We start from the raw sequence: 20,233 nt of genomic DNA, 5'->3' as shown, positions 1-20,233 counted from the left end.
GTGAGGACTTATTAGCTAATGTTGGTACAGCACTTTGAAAACCTAATAGTTTGGTACCGAAATGCAAGTTTTTTGTCAGTGCCTTGTTCTAGTGTTCATACAGTGGTGTGTGGGTGTTCTGAAATTCAAGACTCTACCTTTAAAGAAATTGCCTGACAGCTTGTCATTTATTGAGCATTTTGAAATATGTGCACTTATAACTCCTGATTCACAAGCCAGGTGACAGTGAACTTATTTAATTTAATTTTAATTATTTTTTTTAATTAAAACTTCACACTAATATTATGGAACATAATTAGCAAGGAGGTACATATGTTTTATGTCTGTATTAGGGCATACTAGTGTATACTACTTTCTTTCTCCTACCCCCGCAACCCGGACACATTCTTCTTGTACTCTGAGCATATTCACTCAACTAATTCTCACATTCACTCATGAGAATTAATTTTCAAATACTGGACAATTACAGACATTCACAGATTATAAACTTAACACATGGTCAGCTGTTTTCTTCATTCACCTTTTGTTTTCGTTTATGCTTCTGGAGTGACATGTATATTGAAACCACCATCATGAGGTATGGCGAAGGCTATGGTTGCATCATTGGAAGAACCCTGAAATCAGAGAGACTCAAGACTTGGGCTCTTAGCCTCCACATATGCAGCCTATAGGTGGAAGACATTGCAAACATAAATTACACCCATGAGGCACAAATACAAGAGATCCACAAAGAAGAAATGAAGTTATGAATTACTGTGAATGAAAGGCAAAGAGAAACCATTAGTTGGAAGCTAGAACTGTGTATTGGTCCCTTAGACACCAGTAAGCACCCAGAAGCAACAGCCAATAAACAAGGACATCACCATTAATCAATGTAGACAATGCACTTCCAATATGAATTTGCAAAATGCAAGAATTTGAATGTAGCTGGCCCATAAGGTTCTATGACCGACATTGGCAGTGACAAAAAAGCATGTTCTGGTTGGTCCATCAAAGGTATCTAACGCTAAGCTCATCTATTCAAGGGTGGTGATGCACAAGTTCACAAGAAGCTGACATTAAGAATATTTTGTGACATGAGTTGGCTCATGTGCCAACATCAGTGTTCACTGACTCTGGTGACATGAAGATTGCAAAGGCTAAGTTTAACCTAAGGAATCAGCTGCAGACAGAAGTCTCAGCTAAACATACTTCACAAGAAGTCACCGGCAGAGTCCGTGATGGTTCCACAGTTCTTTGGGTAGTACACTGGCCAGCAAGTGATATCATCATGTATGTCATGAACAGTTTTGTAGTCTACATTGAACATAAACTAGCAGCAGGTGATGTATACCTCATCTTTGACAGGTACAAAGATTTCAAGATAGAGTGTCACAAGATCTAGCAAAGCTACAGAAGCAAGGAGAGTGCATCAGCTGAGTACAGGTACACCGCCACCTCCACAGAAAATTGTATTTATGTTTACTGAAAATAAGAAACAATTGACTGACATCATTTGTACAGAACTCATTCCAGGCAAGAAGTTTCACCACCAACATGCACTGAAGCACAAACTAATCGTCGCAGGCAGAGACAACACAGCTGTTAAAATAACTATGTAGGTGTGGTGTTCAACAAAGAAGATATGGCCCTCACACGAGGAAGCCAAAAAAAATCCTTATACAACAAGTGGTGTTGATTGCAAAAGAGAAACCAATGGGAATATCAGTATTACCAGATGGCACTGACATTTTTCCTACTCTTGCACTATATACTTTGAATGTGACCTAACATCTTTAGTGATTATGGAACCCTGTAATAGACATCCATTTTATTGTAGAGCAACTGTGGAACATTGTACTGGGCTTGTTAGCTGCCCACACACTCTCAGGCTGAGATACAATGTTTTTTTCTATTTTGACCTGGGCAAAGTGTTGATTCTTCAAGCTAGATACTCACCTCTCTCAGTTGGGTGACATCCACGCGGCAATGGTATGCTGGCAACCACGTTCATGGCTGCATGCTATGGACAATCAAATTGTGCCACAATGTCAGAAGCACAGTACAAATTATGGGCAGCAGAAATGGCCAAAGGTACCATGGCAATACCAAAGTTCAACTCCTTATCTCCAACCACTGAAGTATTTATAGAAAATGTAAAATGAGCACATCTCTGTGGGAAAAGTGCTTTGCAGCCAGGTACACCACCCGCTGCAGTATGGATACATATGCAACAGTTCAAAGTCTCTTTCCAAAAACTGGGACACGGACACAGCCCTCCGATCAAGAATAGATCATCAAGCAGGAAATCTTCTAAAACAAAAATATTTATTTAGAAGCGAGTGGTTACAGTAAAAGAGTAGAGAAATAAAATAGGATTACAGTTAAGGGAATAAAGTGGCGCGGCAAATAAAAAAGCAACATTACAGTAAGAATGTCAACTCTATGGCATATAACAATATAATTCACTTAATACTCTATACCTTATAACAATATAATTAAACATTGAACAATACATCAATTAAACATTCAATATTAAACACTTAAGACTAAGCATCTAGTAAACGCTGGCATGGCAGTTGCTAAATGGGTAGGAGGAGATCTCACTCAGACCACAGACATTCAGCTTTATTTAAAATCGAAACCCATATGCTCTAGGATGTTAAAGTAGAAGAAAACTGAACTTACAGAAGCCTTCTTCAAAATCCCTCTGAACGGTCTTACAAGGTCCTTCTGCTCTGTTTAAATTAGGGATCATTGGTAAATTTAGGTAGCGCAGGTTCTCTGGTGAGTTAACCACAAGCTGCTGCTGAGATAAATGCTGCTCTGTGGTGGCAGAGACGGACGCCTGTTGGTAGTTGCTGCGGTGGCCCACTGCTGGCTCGGTGGCAGAAACGGCCATTGCCAGGGGCAACCTTGGAACCCTGGGTGGACTGCTGTTACTGCTGCTGCAAGAGCTGCCTGGGAACGATTCTAGCGAGCCTGGGTTGCACTGCTACTGGGCGGCATGACTAGGATGGAAAAATAATTAGCTATTACAGAAGCGGTTGCTATGGCTTGTGGTACCTCTGTAGTAGTAGCTGCTTTGTGAGCAATGGCCACTAGTGAGCATTGTCTGGGGCTAGCGAGCATTGTCAATGGTTGTGATCATGGGTAGCTAGCTACTCTGCTGCTAAGGCAATAGTTAGCTTTCTTACCCAGTGGTGTGGTTGCTGCAGCTCTGAGTGTCATCTTTCTTCCAGGTGTCCTGTAGGGTTCTGCTCTCCTACAGGTCCCTGTCCCCTACAAAGTTTTATTCTGCTGGATGTTGCCTTTTTATACAATTTGCAGCTTATTAGCGATAATTTATTGTAATTCAGCTTTCAGGGATTTGCATATGCTAATTTGTCACATGTATTAACATGTGACACTCAAGCTCAGCCAATCGGTTTCCAGAGATTATCATATGTTAATTATATGCTACTTAGTCACGTGTCTTAGTAGCTCCTTCATCCTCCTCTCAATGTATGCCTATCGAGTTTTTCAGGTGACCTTTGGATGAACCCTAGCTACTTCCTGTTTGAAAGTTCCATGTATTCCTATGGGCTTCAATGTATCTCTATGGGATTTTGCTGAGTCATTCCTCACAGGAAGTGGAATTTGCCATTGCATCATAAGAAGTGGACTCATTACATCATAGGTAATGGACCCCTATATTAGAAATGGGATTGCCCACTATATTACATCATCCTATAGCCAGCATTACTAGATGTTTCTAATTTAAACTATTCTTAATTTTTATTTAAAGATTTATTCCTAAAACTAATTACTATCCTAAGCATTCCAAAGGGTCCTGATACTATTTCCACTTGTTTTATGTCCAAATTAAGCAGCAATTAGAATTTTTCTGAATTTAAATACTTTCTGAGGTTTTTCTGAAAATTTCCCATTTAAAGTGTTGTAAGGCATTTTGGGTAACGGAGGCAAAATCTCTGGTCACACAGATGGAGTGGAGAACATCTGTGCACTCTGATGCCTGCAGACACCCACCCAATAGCAGTCATAAAACATTTAGCTGCCTCTAATATCCATTTTGTTATGTTCAATATCTTCATTAATGATCTGCAGGATGGCATGGATTGCACCGTCAACAAGTTTGCAGATGACACTAAACTGGGAGGAGTGGTAGATATGCTGGAGGGTAAGGATAGGATACAGAGGGACCTAGACAAATTAGAGGACTGGGCCAAAAGAAATCTGATGGGGTTCAACAAGGACAAGTGCAGAGTCCTGAACTTAGGACGGAAGAATCCCATGCACTGCTACGAACTAGGAATAGAGTGACTATGCAGCAGTTCTGCAGAAAAGGACCTACGAGTTACAGTGGACGAGAAGCTGGATATGAGTCAACAGTGTGCCCTTGTTGCCAAAAAGGCTAACTGCATTTTGGGCTGTATAAGTAGGAGCATTGCCAGCAGATCGAGGGAGGTGATCGTTCCCCTCTATTTGACATTGGTAAGGCCTCATCTGGAGTACTGTGTCCCCACACTACAAGAAGGATGTGGAAAAATTGGAAAGAGTCCATTGGAAGGCAACAAAAATGATTAGGGGACTGGAGCACATGACTTATGAGGAGAGGCTGAGGGAACTGGGATTATTTAGTCTGCAGAAGAGAAGAATGAGGGGGGATTTGATAGCTGCTTTCAGCTACCTGAAAGGGGGTTCCAAAGAGGATGGATCTAGGCTGTTCTCAGAGGTAGCAGATGACAGAATAAGGAGTAATGGTCTCAAGTTATAGTGGGGGAGGTTTAGGTTGGATATTAGGAAAAACTTTTTCACTATGAGAGTGGTGAAGCACTGGAATGGGTTTCCTAGGGAGGTGGTGGAATCACCTTCCTTAGAGGTTTTTAAGGTCAGGCTTGACAAAGTCCTGGCTGGGATGATTTAGTTGGGGATTGGCCCTACACTGAGCAGGGGTTTGGACTAGATGACCTCCTGAGGTCCCTTCCAACCCTGATGTTCGTTGATTCCCCTAGGCAACATATTTTGCCCCTGTAAGCTAGAGCCAGCCTTGAGTGTTGTATCATTTCAGACTTTGATGTTGATATGTATTTTGTTTCTCTTTGTGGCTGTATGAAGCACAGAAAAAGGCTGTTGCACTAAAAATACATTTGTTTGAGCTATCTCTATACTCTGCTGCATTTGTTACTCACATGTAAGAAACAAAGCATCAAAAAAAGTGGCAGCAGGTCTTCATTAAAGGAAAAGAGTTTATTTCATATTTTATTATCTTTCTTCACTTGTCATGAGTGAGGTTGGAAGAAAATGAGAAATGGAAATGAGGGGGCCTAGAGATGGAAGTGAAATAAAGCTCTCTATAATGTATGCTCAGAAAGAAATTACTGTACCACCCACAAACAACACCAGAAAAGGCTAAGACTGAGGCTGATGGATTTTAGGACTTCTTTATAGTTATCAGAGAATTAAAAAAAAAATACAAGAACAAGGGGGCTAAAAAAAGGACTGATGAGCAAATAATGGTGCATTTTTTTGTCTTGTTTTTAAATAACTGATGGATTAAAAAAATCAATATGTCACTCCCATTCTCACAAAGAGAGCAGAGCTGGGTCTGGATCTCAAATTCCACCTTGGATGTTCGGATTCAATATTCAAGAAGCAAATCTGAACATAATTTAGTCAGTATGTATTGACAAGCAATGTTAGAGGATCAACAAGGGTTAATGCAGTGAACTAGATACAACTGAAGTGAGATTTTTTTTTTTGTTTGCAACCAGAGGTTGAGAGATAGAAATGAAGAGTGAAAAGTAATTTATGCCAGAACAAACAGTGTACAAGATGAAATCTTTACATGCAGTGTAAGTAACTTAAGATGGACCAATTGGGAAACTTACATGCTGGGTAAAATTTGGAAAAGCACCTAAGCGCCACATTTTCAAAAGCAACTTAGTGCCTAGTCCCAGATCTGCAAAAGTATTCAGGTACCCAAATGCCTCAAACCACCATTCAGATGCCACTGGCATTCTCATAATCACTGCTCAATTGTTATGTAACTTCCTAAATCCTCATGGCTTTTAATTGCCACTGGTCAGGATTTGCAAAGCTACCTAAACCCTGACACTGCCTTACAGCTAATGAGCTACTTGGAGCCCTAGCTCAAGCCAAACGCTTGGAGGCCCTAAAATGAGATTGGGCCATCATGTCAATATAGGCAATCATGGAAGACCTGATCCTGTCAAACCCTGCATTAGGATGACTGGGTGTGTGGACAGCACAGTGCTGGCACAAAAACATAGGGGCAGGGCGCACAAGGAAATGTAAAGTAAGCATGATGGAAATATTGAGCACGAGTAGGGGAGACCGAGAGAGAGAGAGTTTCAGCTGCTAAGGTATGGTTTCAGCTTGCTGGCTTCTGAGGATCCCTTTCTAGGGGTCTAACTCTTCCAAAGTATCAAATGGGTAGCCTGGGCGCATAACTTGGGAGTGGGGGTTCCACTAAGTAGCAAGTTGCCAAGGGGTTAGGTGTTAAATATTGAATGGAACAATGCCTAAATACCTTAGAGAATCTGAACCCTAGACACTTTTTTGCAAATTTTACCCCATCTCTGAATTTGACCATCCTCTCTTTGCAAAGATATTGCCAACATAATGGAATGGGAGAAAAGCTGGGAACTTTAGGAAGGATGAAGGATTTTAGTCTGACTTTGGATAGAACTTGCTGTTACAATTGCATGATATTGTGGGCATCTTGGAAATGTTTATAGACATTGTAAGCAAGACACAAGAAGTAATTCTTCCATCGACTGAGCACTAACAAGGCCTCAACTGGAGTACTATGTCCAGTTCTGGACTCCATGCTTCAGGAAAGAAGTGGACATATTGGAGAATGGCCAGAGGAGAGCAACAAAAATGATTAAAGGTCTAGAAAATATGAGCTATGAGGAATGATTGACAGCAACGGGTTTATTCAGTGTGGGAGATGGTGGGGGGGGGAATTAATTTTCAAGTATGTAAAAGGTTGTTATAAAGATGAGGGTGATACATTGTTTTCCTTAACCACTGACGACAGGTAAAGAAGTAATGGGCTTAAATTGCAGCAAGGGAGATTTAAGTTAGATATTAGGGAAAAGCTTCTTAACTGTCAGGGTAGTTAAACACTAGAACAAATTACCTAGGGAGGTTGTGGAATCTCCATCACTGGCGGTTTTTAAGAACAGTGTAGGCAAACACCTGTCAGGGGTGTCCAGATAATGCTTAGTCCTGCCTCAGTGCCGGGGACTGGACTAAATGACCTCTTGAGGTCCCCTCCAGTCCTACATTTCTGTGATAGCCCTTCACGAAAGCTCATGCTCAAATAAATTGGTTAGTCTCTAAGGTGCCACAAGTACTCCTTTTCTTCTCTGTGGCAAAGTGATCCTAGAGACATAACAAGAGAAGAGCTTGTACAACATCTGGAGAAATACACTTTGATGATATTTTGCCCGTGGGGTTTCTCAGAGTGGATGTTTAACAAGTTTAGTGGAATTTTTGGGGTGATAGCACAGAAAGCAGGCAGGCATGAAGCAGTGCAGGTAATCAGTTTGTACTAGCTGGTATTGGACACAGTTACACAATAGACTAACTTGTAAGATTAGCAATTATGGCACAGAAGGCAGTGACCATCAATGGATTTGGAACTAATTACATTTAGTAAAATTAAGTAAGTAATTTTATAATTGCTGGAAAAAAAGCATGCCTTTTGTTTCATTGCTGTAGGTTATAATGATAGAAGAAGCTGGGTTGTAGAGGTAGACAACACTGAACTCAGGACTAAAGGGAGCAGTAGGGGGGGCACACTTTTCATTTCACAAATAAAAGAATGACTTACTGTGAGCCTAGGATTCATATTTACAGATGTTAGCAAAGTTTATAGGAAAAGGATCAAACCTAGAAATATCTAGATAGTTTAATAATAGGAATGCCTTAGAAGGCTTGAAGATTCAGTCAAGATGCTTATCTGAAATTCTGGAAATCATGGGAGAACTGACTGTTAGTGTTCCTTATTCCCCATGAACCCTTTACTTACAGATGTCTCCCACCCTGCACTGAAATAGTCAACCATGTCCTCAGCACTGAGTATCCCTTCCCCCAGGCCCTGCAGACGGCCCTCCTCAAAGTTAGGAATCCATGAGTGGAGAGGATGGCTGGAGAATAGGGCTAGGGGAAATCTCAGAAGTGGATAGATCCAAAGTCTTTATTAACTACTGCTGCCCCAGCTTCACTGTGGAACAAATGTTATATGAACTTTTTCAAAGCTCAGAGTTTGGGGTTTGGTTCACTTTATCTGCAACAGAGAGATTAGCATCAATTTTTATTTCATCCTTGCTGGCTTGTTCATCCCTCCTGAGACCATGTGTAAGTGATTTTGTGAATATTAACATGGAGAAGACTAAAATATAAATTTTAGGATTCAAAAATATGCATCTACATTTCCTTTCCAATCTGGTGTATTTCAGAGATCAAAGCTGATGGTTCTCCATTGCTCAACATAAAACTAGTTAGAATTTTCATCTGTGTGGTAATAATTCTTCGATTTAAGGATTAACGTGAATTGATTCCTCTAGCACCATAAGTTTTGTTCCCCCCTCCCAAATTGCTTATTCAGTAATGTTTTTCTTCATAGATCTAGAAAACCTGGATTAAATATTGAAACTTCAACTGTTAGAAAGCAAATTTATCTTTTGCCTTTTGAGTGGAATCAAAATCAGTTTTCATTCTTGTTTCATCGTGAACTTGGGTTCTGATATCTGTCTCAATCAAGTTTTATTTGTTGAATGTAGTGAACTACATTAATAGTAAACTATAGATGAGATGCACATCAAGAAATTAAAAAACTTCTGATTTCCAGACAAATGTACCTGTATCATATTGTACATATTTTGGCAAGGGACAGTAATACAAAATCCTTTAAATATGCAAGGGGCTGAGTTACAGTTGTTGAGGGAACCATAACTTTGAGCTACCTGACTTACTATGTACATCCATTACATCGTACTGATACTGATGGACTTTATTGCATTTAAGAAATAAAACAATAATGGAATTGTGATATTGGGCAGGGACTAAACCTGCACTGGCAAGGTGATGGAATAGATGGCCTAATAGGCTTTCCCAGCTCTAATTTCTGTGATTCAATAACATACTGGATCCAGCTTAGTTTTTTGTTCTTGAACTAATTTTAATTTTTCTTTTTTGGGGAAAAATGCTGGTGTTCCAAATTGACATAACAGGGTACACTCTTTAAAACAAGCTAAGCTGTGTGTCAACTTAAAACTGTTGCCATAGTAACTGGCTGCATATTATATGTGCGGCAGCCTAGTTTAATCAGTCAAATTGTCCCTTGTCAAAAAAAGGAAAAGACAAAACCAGCCACAAAGCCATTTTTGTTTAAAAGGAGCAAGAGAAAAAAAGAAAAGTTTAATAAAAACCAGCCACAGCTCTATTAAATTCTCTTTGCCAAACTGTGAGCTTCTGGTTTGCAAAGGACACTTCATATTCTATTTTCTCATGTAGGGTGTCCAAAAATATGGAAACTTGGTTTTGTTTTGCTCACTGCCTTCAACAATCCTTTTGGGCTGGCTATGGGCCAAAAATAAGAAAAGGCTTATGATATGCTTCCCCCAAAACAGATCTTAATAAGACGTGAAAGTCTAGGCATGTGGTTGCTACTTGCCACGGTTCATGAAATGTGTTTAGTCTCAGTACTGCATGTTATAACTTTGCCATTTTGTGATGGCTTCTAACAAAAATGGCACGTTTCTTGGTTGCAGATGAACTCAACTGACAGTTAAATCAATACTTGCCACCTCGTCTCGTTTGAGAAACTCAGCAATTAGTTGTGGCAAGAGACGGTGCTGTCTAATTAAAAATGAATGTGAGGGCAGGAAAAGCCCTTTTATTATTTAAGGAACATATTTATTTACTTATAAATTGTTTGTGTTTTTGCAGTTTAATTTATTTTCTGTAGCATCCAAACCAGCTGGTAGTCATGTCAGATTGCTATCCATTTTATCCTGAAAGTCTATGACAAATCAAGAAACATTACATCCTCAAAACAATCCAAGGAAAGGAAAAAGAACTATACATATGGCTGACAATCATTATAAAAAGAAAAGGAGGACTTGTGGCACCTTAGAGACTAACCAATTTATCTGAGCATGAGCTTTCGTGAGCTACAGCTCACTTCATTGGAATGCATCCGATGAAGTGAGCTGTAGCGCACAAAAGCTTATGCTCAAATAAATTGGTTAGTCTCTAAGGTGCCACAAGTCCTCCTTTTCTTTTTGCGAATACAGACTAACACGGCTGCTACTTTGAAACCAATCATTATAAAGTCATTTCTAAACATGATGATAATTTATAGTACTTTATATTTATATGGAACTTTACATGTACTACTCCTGAGGGCATTCTGCTCCAAAAAATTAAAAATTCTGTGCACGATATTTTAAAATTCTACACATTTTATTTGTCAATAAATAAATGCAGAGGCTCCAGCATTGCATTGGGGAGCAGAGGCCACTGGCTGCACAAAGGTGGGAGATCATCCTACAGTCCCCCCGACCCCTGGGACACGGACTCAGTGGTGAGGCTTCACCCAACCCTGCCACAGCACAAGGCCTGGGCCTGCACCAGAACCACCCTGAGGCTCTGCCCCTCTGCACCTGGTGCACCAGGTGTGGGGCAGGCAGGCTAAATCAGGCAAGATCCAAGTGTGGAGGGGCTCAGTGTGTGGGGGATCCAGTTGTGGGGTGAGAGGATTCTGTGTGGGACAATCTGGGTGCAGGCAGCTCACCGTGGGGTCTAGGTGTGGTGGGATCTGGATGCACAGAGGCTCATTGGGAGGGTTCCTGCAGGGGGTTCTAGGTGACGGTGGTTGGGGCTCAGCAGAGGGGCCTGGGTGCTGGGGAAGGAGTGGAGCTTGGTGGGGTGGAGGTCTAGGTGCATCTAGTTGGGGGTCAGTAATGTGGAGGTCTGGATGTGGGGCCCCAGGGTTATGCGGGGGGGAGGGGGGGTTGAGGCTCAGCAGGGGGTGGTCTGGGTGCAGGAGTGGGGGTCTGGAAATAGGGGGTCTGGTTGCAGGGGCTTCAGATGCAGGGAATGAGGTCCAATGGTGTGGGGTTTGGGTATGGAGCGTTGCGGGGTTCTGGGTGTACAGGGTGAGGCTTGGAAGGGCTGTCTGGGTATGGGAGGTCCAGATGCACAAGGGTTGGGCAGATGCGGAGCAGCTTCCCACACGGCGTCTCCTCCCCCTGCAGCTGAGGAGCGATGTGGGCAGGAAGCAGGGAAGGATGCTGAGCTTCCTGCAGCTGGGGGAGGTTTCTGGGGGTGGATCTGACAGCCCCAGCCACTCCTTGCAGGGGAAGAAGAAGTCCCATCCTCTCTTGGCTCCAGACCAGCTGGAACTAGCAGCTGATTCCAGCTCAGGGTAAGAGCCACTGGCTGCGGTGTCCCGAGCCACTGGCTGCGGTGTCCCCAGCCCTGCAGTGATTTACCTCTTCACCAGCTGCTCTGGGTGCCTTAAATGATGTACCTGCACTGCTAGGGAGTGGTGCGTGACTGCTCTTGCAGTTTCCCTGTCAGAAAGTCATTTTTCTGCGGGGAAGCAAAAAAATCTCCAGGGGCCATGAATTCTGTGCACATGCAGTGGCGCAGAATTCCCCCCAGGAGTAATGTACAAAGCACTGTACAAACATGACCTAATTAATTCCCACAGATTCCCTAAAAGTTAGGTAAATATTACTAGCTTAACTTTACTAATAAGAGTATTGAGACAGAGAGCTAAAGTGGCTTTCCTCCTGGCTCACAGTCTATCAGTGTTCAAGTCAATTTGCTTGTTCCCACTGGTGCCTCAAGAGCACGGTGATTGGCAGATTAAAAATAGATAGGTTCCTCAGGCCATAGAGCCTCCTTTTTGCCTGAGTGTTCTTATCATTTAACCATTAGAAATGGATACAATTTTCAATCCAAATTATTATGATGATGGCCTTTTTTCTAACAAATTTATAGCAGAAAATTATTTTATTGGCACTTTTCTCTTCTTTTTTACTTATCTTTCTGGTGGGGGTTGAAGGACAGAAAATGACTGTGAACTTAAAAAGTTTCCCAGTAATGCATTTAGAATGTTCCAAAGAAGGATGATACATATCTGAGTAAACAATGGAGAAAATATTTGTGTATGGAAAAAAACCCACTTCCTTCTTCATTCTGCTACATTTTTAAAGACCTGCATTTTTTCTGCTGAGAAAGTTATTAGTTTTTTAATACAAAAAAATATACAGCACAAGATTAATGTGACCACAAAAGGGTCTTTCCTGTACTACTTATCACTGCCACCATGACTTTCATCAGGTGCCTCAACTGAGATTCTCAAAAGCAAACCTAACTATCCACTCCTCCTCTCTACGTGGCAGCCTAAAAATTTTTTTTGTCCATTGTTTATTTTTTGTTCAGTTTGTGTTGTTATATGTCTCTTTAGTTTTTAAATATTGAGAAACCATTTCTGTATTCACTAATATCAGACCTGACCCCATACTCTTCACTCAAAACTCATACTGACTTCATGGGGTGGAGGAGAGGGTGAGTGAGAGAGAGAGTGAGCTGCACAATTGGGCTGAATCCTCTCTGATATTTTTGCAGAATTGTAATTTGCATTTGCAGGGAAAAATAAGTCCTTCTCTCAGGAATTCAGAGAAGTCAAAAATGACCTTTCTGATTACTGTCCCCATCAGATCTCATTCAATAGCTGACATTTATACTCATGGATAACCAGTTGTTCAGAGCTGCAGACTGAAGTTTTAAAGATATCCAAAATCAGAGCTCTGCTTGGTGCCATTGAAGAAGGGGACAAAGGTATCTCTAAGATGCTTTATGCTCCCCGATTCTTTGGGGTGCCTTTACTGAGGCCAGGGGTGCCTGGAACACAGGATGCTCTAGATATGACCCCTTTGTCCCCAACAAGCCTGCTCCTTGGGGGGCCTGGGAAGAATGGGATGAGATAATAGCTTTGAATTTAGAGGTTCATCCTTCTTGTTTAAATCTGGATCACACATTTGTTCTTCTAGCTTTGGTATGTAATCTCTAGCTCCAAATTTTATATTGGTTGGGAACACAGAAGAATACCCCCATCAACATAAAGTTATCCAATATGGTTTCTCCCTGGGAATGCTGGCGCAAGCCTCTCCTTGGGATCAGATGCATTACTACTGTGGCGAAAGGCCACTATATAGTAGAAAGAAAAGGAGTACTTGTGGCACCTTAGAGACTAACAAATTTATTTGAGCATGAGCTTTCGTGAGCTACAGCTCACTTCATTGGAATGCATCACAGTTAGTCTCTAAGGTGCCACAAGTACTCCTTTTCTTTTTGTGAATACAGACTAACACGGCTGCTACTCTGAAACCTGTCATTATATAGTAGAAAGATTATCTAAATATTTGAAGGGGCTAAGATATTATGGTGATAGGCAAAGCATAAGACAATAGATAGAACTGAACAGAACTCTGTCAGAGTATCTCAAGTTTATTCCAGATCACAGGCCTTCTCTGTGTACCCTTATTGCCGGGTCACAGATTCTGCTGGCTAGAAGAATACATATAATTAGATCTTTGAGTATTTAGTATCAGCACAATTGCAAAGTGAATTCAGCTGCAGTATTTTTCTCTTCTTACATTGTTCCCCTTGAGCACTAATTTAATACAGTATTCACAAACATGCTTCTTTTAGGAATGATGTTTATCCATATATTACCATTCTCAGGCTGTGAATGCATAAAATAGTAATATTAATTTCTAATAAACACATATTTGACATTGAAGAGGTAGGCTGTATACAACCAGTAAGCTAACAGTAAAAACTGAAATACTGATGTCCATTAGTATGCAAATGTGGACTCGAATATAACCTTGTTGTTAGAATATTCAAAAATTTTTTTTTGCAAATGAGTAATCATAAAGAAGTCAAAATTATCCCCGGAGAAAATGCTTTATATTGATGTACATAAAATTGAATGTTTTGGAGCTGATGATGAAATTGCTTCCTAGAACTTTATATGATGTAGGAAGATGAATTAAAATTTCTTGTAAAATATAACAGGTGGTCAATCCACCAGGAATGGAGGAAATCCATTTGAGTATATGACTAGGCTAAAATCCCAACAGATGTTTTACTTTCAGAACATCAGACAATTTATGTATATAAATTAGTTTTCCTATTTGTATTATTTTATTTTCAAATATAATTACATTACTTAGCTTTTATTCCACAGTCTGACTTCACTGAGGCTTGTATTCATATTATTTATTATTTCATAAAGAGCATACGCCTCATGAAAGTAAATTCTGTTACAATCAGACCTTGACCTAGATTTCCTGCAGTTCTCAGAAATGATGTTTCTGAAGTCATTAAGAGACTTTGGTGTATAAAGCTGATCTGCTGTGAGAGGCAAGTGAATTCCTGGAATATGAAATGTAGTCAAAGCTCAGCCTGTGAATTCAAAATGGACAAAACTCATCATTCTGCTCTCAAAAGCCATTTTTAGCATGTTCAATAATTACCTCACAGCTGGTTTTAATAAAATGTGCATTGGAAAGGAGTCAGGTTCATGCAATATTTAAATATGCTTAGCTGGAAAATAGTGTCTTATTGCAATCTCACTTTGAAACTGGTAGTAGAAAACAGACATATTATGGTTTTAGTGCAACAGTAGAAAGATCAATTATATATATATATATATATATATGTGCGTGTGTTTTTACCCTAGGCAGTGAAATGTCATACAGACTGAATACCCAAGAAAAACACAGAAGCAGATATAAAATGTCAATGCTAATTTGAAGTAGCAGTTGTCTTCAGGACCCTTAGTAGAAGAATGCATAACGTTATTAAGAGAGTAGATGAAGAAGTCCAATAGGAATAGAGCCTTCTGGAATCCAACCTCAGCAATCAGAGGAAAAGGATTTAATGGAAAAATAATCACCTAATTCTAGGCAATAGTGTTCCCTGTTCATTGCTTCAGAGGAAGGCAAGTCTCTAGCTCTCAAAAATATTGAAAAGCTCAGTTAGCTCTTCGAGTCCACTCATGTCTATACTTTCTTTAGCACAATGCCCAACAATTATAAATCTCTTTATTTCTATGATATCTGACCCAGGAAGTACATTCAATACTTTAGTAGGTTTTTAGCTGAGGTTGGAGCCTGGATGAGATCTGGCTGGATGGGACTCATTCTGGTTAACACTGAGATTTAGAGAAGCAACCACAAATATTCTTCAACTGAAGGAGCATACCCACTGTTTGTTACTCAGCTTTGCAATTTATTGATCATGTTGGATCCTCAGTAATTTCTGAATATCCAAATTGTAGCAGTAACCCATAACTTTGTTTTTAATTTGCACTTGGCAATAAGATTGCAATGTTGTCTATGATGTGACTCATACTACAACTAATTTTTTGTCAGCTCAAAAATGAATTACAAAAATGTGTTCAACATGAGGATGTATCAAAAGATGACTAGAAAATTTCACCTTTGTAAATGCAGATGTTAATTGTTAAACTGTGTTTAAATCAAGGAGACCACTCAAGCTCTGTAATACACACTGGTTTCCAGTTACCTGGTGGATAAAGTTGGAGGTCTTAGTTTTGATCTTTAGGGCCCTAAATGATTTGAGTCCAGATTTCTGTAAAGAACAACACAATTATCACAGGTTTCAGACTGGTAGCCGTGTTAGTCTGTATCAGCAAAAACAACAAGGAGTTCTTGTGGCACCTTAATCTCTAAGGTGCCACAAGGACTGCTCGTTGTTTTTACAATCATTACAGAAACTAACCTGTAGCATGTTGAAGCATGGATGAAACATCCTTGACTCTGGAATTTACTCCTCATTTTAGTCAAAAGGAGCCCAGATTTGTTGATCTCCAGAACATGCTGTTAAATCAGTTAACTGTGAAATTAGCCAATATGATAACAAGTCAGCACATTACTGGCTTTGAGAGAATGGGGTTTCCTAATTGTTCCAGGGCTATTGAGGAGCACACGAGTACATAAGCCACAAAGGTTACTACTCCATTTTTATGCAGGCACTCGTGGACCACAGAGGCATTTTTATGAATGTCAGTGTGGGCTGTACAGGAAAAGTTCACAATCCCAGAATTTTTTTGCCTCTCTGGAGCCTATATTCATGGACAGGTTGGGGCACTATTGCCACCAGATTATATTGACATAAATGGTGTTACTGTCCCCACTGTTGTTCTGGGGGACCCTGAATAACCTACTTTTGCCTTGGCTTATGCAACCCTTCCCTGATTTCAGAGGCCCTAACCAAAATAAAAAAAAGGTTTAATTGTACTCTTAGCAGCTGTAGAATGGCTACTGAATGTGCTTTTGGAAGATTAAAATCACATTGGAGGTGTCTACAAATCCATTTGGATTCCTGTGTCATCAGTCCTGCCCCTGTTAATGGGACTTGCTGTGCTAATCACAACCTTTGTGAAACCAGAGGTGAGTCATTTCCCCCTGAATGGGACCTATGTTCCCTCAGCCAGAAAGTACGGGGTGTACAGAAGTCACGCAGCAAAAGTCGGGGATGCTTTGAGCGCTCCCATTTTGGACTTGCATAGACCAAAGGAAGAGGGGGAATAGTACCTGTACGAATGTGCTTGTGGCGAAAAGTGGCTCATTTTGGGGGGGGGGGGGGCAGTGCTTGGTAGGGGTGTGGGCTTGATTGCTATGCAATGTAAGTCTGAATGACATGATGAATAATGATTTGGTTGTGGGGGAGAAGAGGGCAGAGTAGGTGTATAGATGGCATTTATTGAAATGTTAATTGCTGTACCTAGCTAAACAGAGGAATACTGTTTGCTTACTAATACTTAATTGCTCAAGAACATGTTTTTAGCTTTATTAACTCAAATCATTATTATAGAATGTGATGCAGTGATAGAAATAAATTTTCTTGAAAACATAATCTGCTTTATTTGTAAACGTCTTAAAAAGACAAAAACACTCAGAGTTGGGAAGGCCAGGTGCCATTATAAAACCACATGCAAAGAATAGTTAATACCCAGCACAATCTTTCTACCACTGCATGTCCCCACTCTTTGCCCCTTTTCCCCTCAATTGACAGCAGGGGAGGTGGGTAGAGGTTTCCGTTGAAGAAGGAAGCCTGCATGGAGTGTAGTTGCCCTGTCCAGCTGCTCATGAGCCCTGAATGCTTGGGCCACCCCAACATGGAGATGTCCAAGCTGCTGCTGGGCTGATGGCAGATTGCAGGGTGGTCATGCTGTGGTGGTGGTGATGCAGCAGGAGCCTGGTTCTAATTCACCCTTTCCCACAATGAGACTAACTATCTGGAGTTCCTGCTTCCAGAGAACTTTGCAGCAATCAGCAGCCATGAGAGAATTAACATGATGCAGTGTTAGCTCACACATGGCTTAACTCTGCAGCTTTACTCCACCTGGCACAGTTCTGGGAGAAAACGGACACCACATTCATACTCTGGAGAAATGATTTTGTGACCTGCAGACTGCATGATCCTAACTGCATTGGATTTGGAAGTAGAAGTGGCTCCATAAACACAGGAAGAGTGATTACAAAGTGTCAAATTTCTTGTAACTGAAAAGGAAAACCAGAATGACCTTACCAAACACCTGTGATTTAACTGTTAAAATAACCTTTACAGTTGTTTATGAATGTTTTGAATTCTAAGTCACCATTTTTAACTCCTCATTATGGGGGATACTAGGCTGTGATACAATCCGCCGTTAGTGGCCAAATGCTGGTAGCCAGGGTTTATCATTTTTGCATTTTTTCTTACAGCAGAAATCCCTCCCATTACTGTAATAATAAACTCTAAATTTGAGCCATACACTTACTGGGCTCCAGGGCAACTTCTGTCTCCACTGGAGTTTCTGCAGGCTCATCAGCGGGCTGTTCCTTGTGGGGGCGGGAAGGGAAATCAAACAGCTCTTCCAAATAGGGACCAAGTATTTGCTGTTGATCCTGATCCACAGCCTCCTCTAAGCCTGGTTTCATTAAGAATCACTTTCTGCTCCTTACTGGGAGCCTGCTGCTGGCTCCCATCAGTCCCCATGGTGCATTCAGGGCCCAGCAGGGAACCATCGCTGCTGATCAGGTTGTCATAAAGCATGGTTGGCTCCATCCTGGGTGCGGTGCCCAGAACCTGGTCAAAATTGTCATATAATGGGCATTTCATTGGCAAGTTGCTTGAGGTGCAGTTCTTGTCCCTGATCTTCCAGTACTCGCCCTTCAGCTAAGTACTTAATATGCTCCCTGTACTGATCACCTGTTTGGAAAATTTGCAGAATGGCCAGCCTTTTAGCTATTTGCTGGTACGTGTTGTTATTCCTGGTGCTTTTGCTGAAGTCCACAGTTTTACTTGCCTCACACCAGAGATTCACCAAAATCTGGCTGTGCTTCCATGACTATGAAGTAGCTCACTTAGCAAAAAGGCTTGATCAGTTTGCTCTACGTGGCAAACCCATGTGAGGCTCTCTGATAGCATGCTTCCAGATTGGTGATCGGAAGAGAATGGGTTAATGCTGACCCAAGCTGCTGCTGTTCACCAAACGGGGGGGGGGGGGGGGAGGGCAGCCTCCATTTTCAGTAGAGTGGATTGCCGATTGTTGAAAGAGAGAGGACTAAGTTGTCCTAGGGAATTGTGGGGTACTTGGCTGACTTCTGGGACCTGAGTCAAGCAGAACTGTGCCTACAGTGGAAAACCATAGGGCTCAGACCCTGGGTTCCAGCTTGACTTGAGCTTGGACCCTCTGCTTTGCAAGGTCCTGGGATTCTGGTTCGGAGACCAGGATTAGTGCAATTGCAGTGTAGACGTAAGGGGTGTTAGGTTTGAGGCTGGGTTCAAGCATGGACTTACGTTGCCTGTAGACATGCCTTGTGTCAGAGAAGTTCAAAGAGAAACACTTGAGAGCTCATTATGCCTTCTGGCTAGCTGTTCATTCTGCTACTCGTGAGTTCATGCTGACTGACTGCTCTCTCCAAGTCTCTAAGGTGCCACAAGTACTCGTTTTCCTCTCCAATTATGTATCTGTTAGCCTTGAAGTGATCATAACCTAATGGGTGATAAACTACCACTTACAGCAAAATAAGTTTTTACCCTTTCAATTTATTGTTCATCAGCAGTTTAATCTGTCATGTCGTGCTCATGCCTATAGTCCCATTGATGGTTTTTAAGGTAGCTTTAACTTCATCCCCATCAGGGTGGCCAGTGGTAGTTTTGCATATATATTATTGCATCGATATGGTCCAGGAAACAATATGCGGTTTGGGCTTCTAATTATTTCATAATAAATATCTTCCCTTCAGTTCAAGTGCTGATGAACAATATTATACATAATTAGTAGCATTATATATAATATTCTATTTAACATTGGGTGTAGAATAAATTGAAGGGAGAGGCATATTCTGAAACATATCCTCTCACAACTTTCTTTAACTTTTCTCATGTGGCTTGATTTTTCTTTCATCTGCTACCCACTACCAAACCCATTTTTCTTAGCTGTTGTTTCTCAGTTTAAATCTATTTTTATCTATTGATGAGTCAGTCACTGGTCTCCAGTTTAACACATCCTGTGTTGCTCGGAATGGCCTCAAATCTTTCTCATATGAAGAAGAATAAAAGGACTAGCTAACTGCATTATGACTTTTTTAAATTCTATTCCACACCAAAAGCAAAGCTGGGTGCCATATATTTATTTATTAAGTTCTTCTTGAGTCAGTGATACTTGAATAGAATTTTTTTCTTCTAACACAATTTCTGTCAGGTTTTATACGTGCATGCATCTATACTTGGTTTGCTACTAGTTTGTCTCACCCATAGCTTATATAAATGCTGCAGTTTTTGTTTTCTTGCACTACTTGTTCAGTTCCGCTGCAGCTGAAATAATTAAATTGTCATCTAATTATAGTGGTGCACTCAGATGGCCAGAGTTAAGGTTGTGTCAGCATTTGCATTATAAATCCTTAATATCAAGGGTTTATAACAGCTCAACAATAAAATGTGTTTTGAGCTAAACCTTGGTTTGCAGGTCTCAGGCCAGCATTGAATTCTTTTTAAAGCATACAATTTGAAAATAACTTAGTTTAATTGTTTCAAAAATTAATTGAAAGCTTGCGAACTTGCTGGATTTACTGCTCTGTAGACTACAGTCCTCTATATAACCACTTAACAGGTACAGCAGGAG

General features: G+C 40.8%; 1 long non-coding RNA gene across 1 annotated transcript in view; it reads left to right on the top strand.

Moving 5' to 3' along the window:
• Window positions 1-20,233, top strand: part of LOC140909977 (uncharacterized) — a 175,369-nt gene that overhangs the window by 72,657 nt on the left and 82,479 nt on the right. The gene's annotated exons all lie outside the window — the stretch shown is intronic.

This window comes from Lepidochelys kempii, chromosome 4, assembly GCF_965140265.1.
Source record: "Lepidochelys kempii isolate rLepKem1 chromosome 4, rLepKem1.hap2, whole genome shotgun sequence".
NCBI classification, from domain to species: domain Eukaryota; kingdom Metazoa; phylum Chordata; order Testudines; family Cheloniidae; genus Lepidochelys; species Lepidochelys kempii.
Note: the sequence above shows the minus strand (reverse complement) of the source record. Positions and strands in the feature narration are given on the sequence as shown.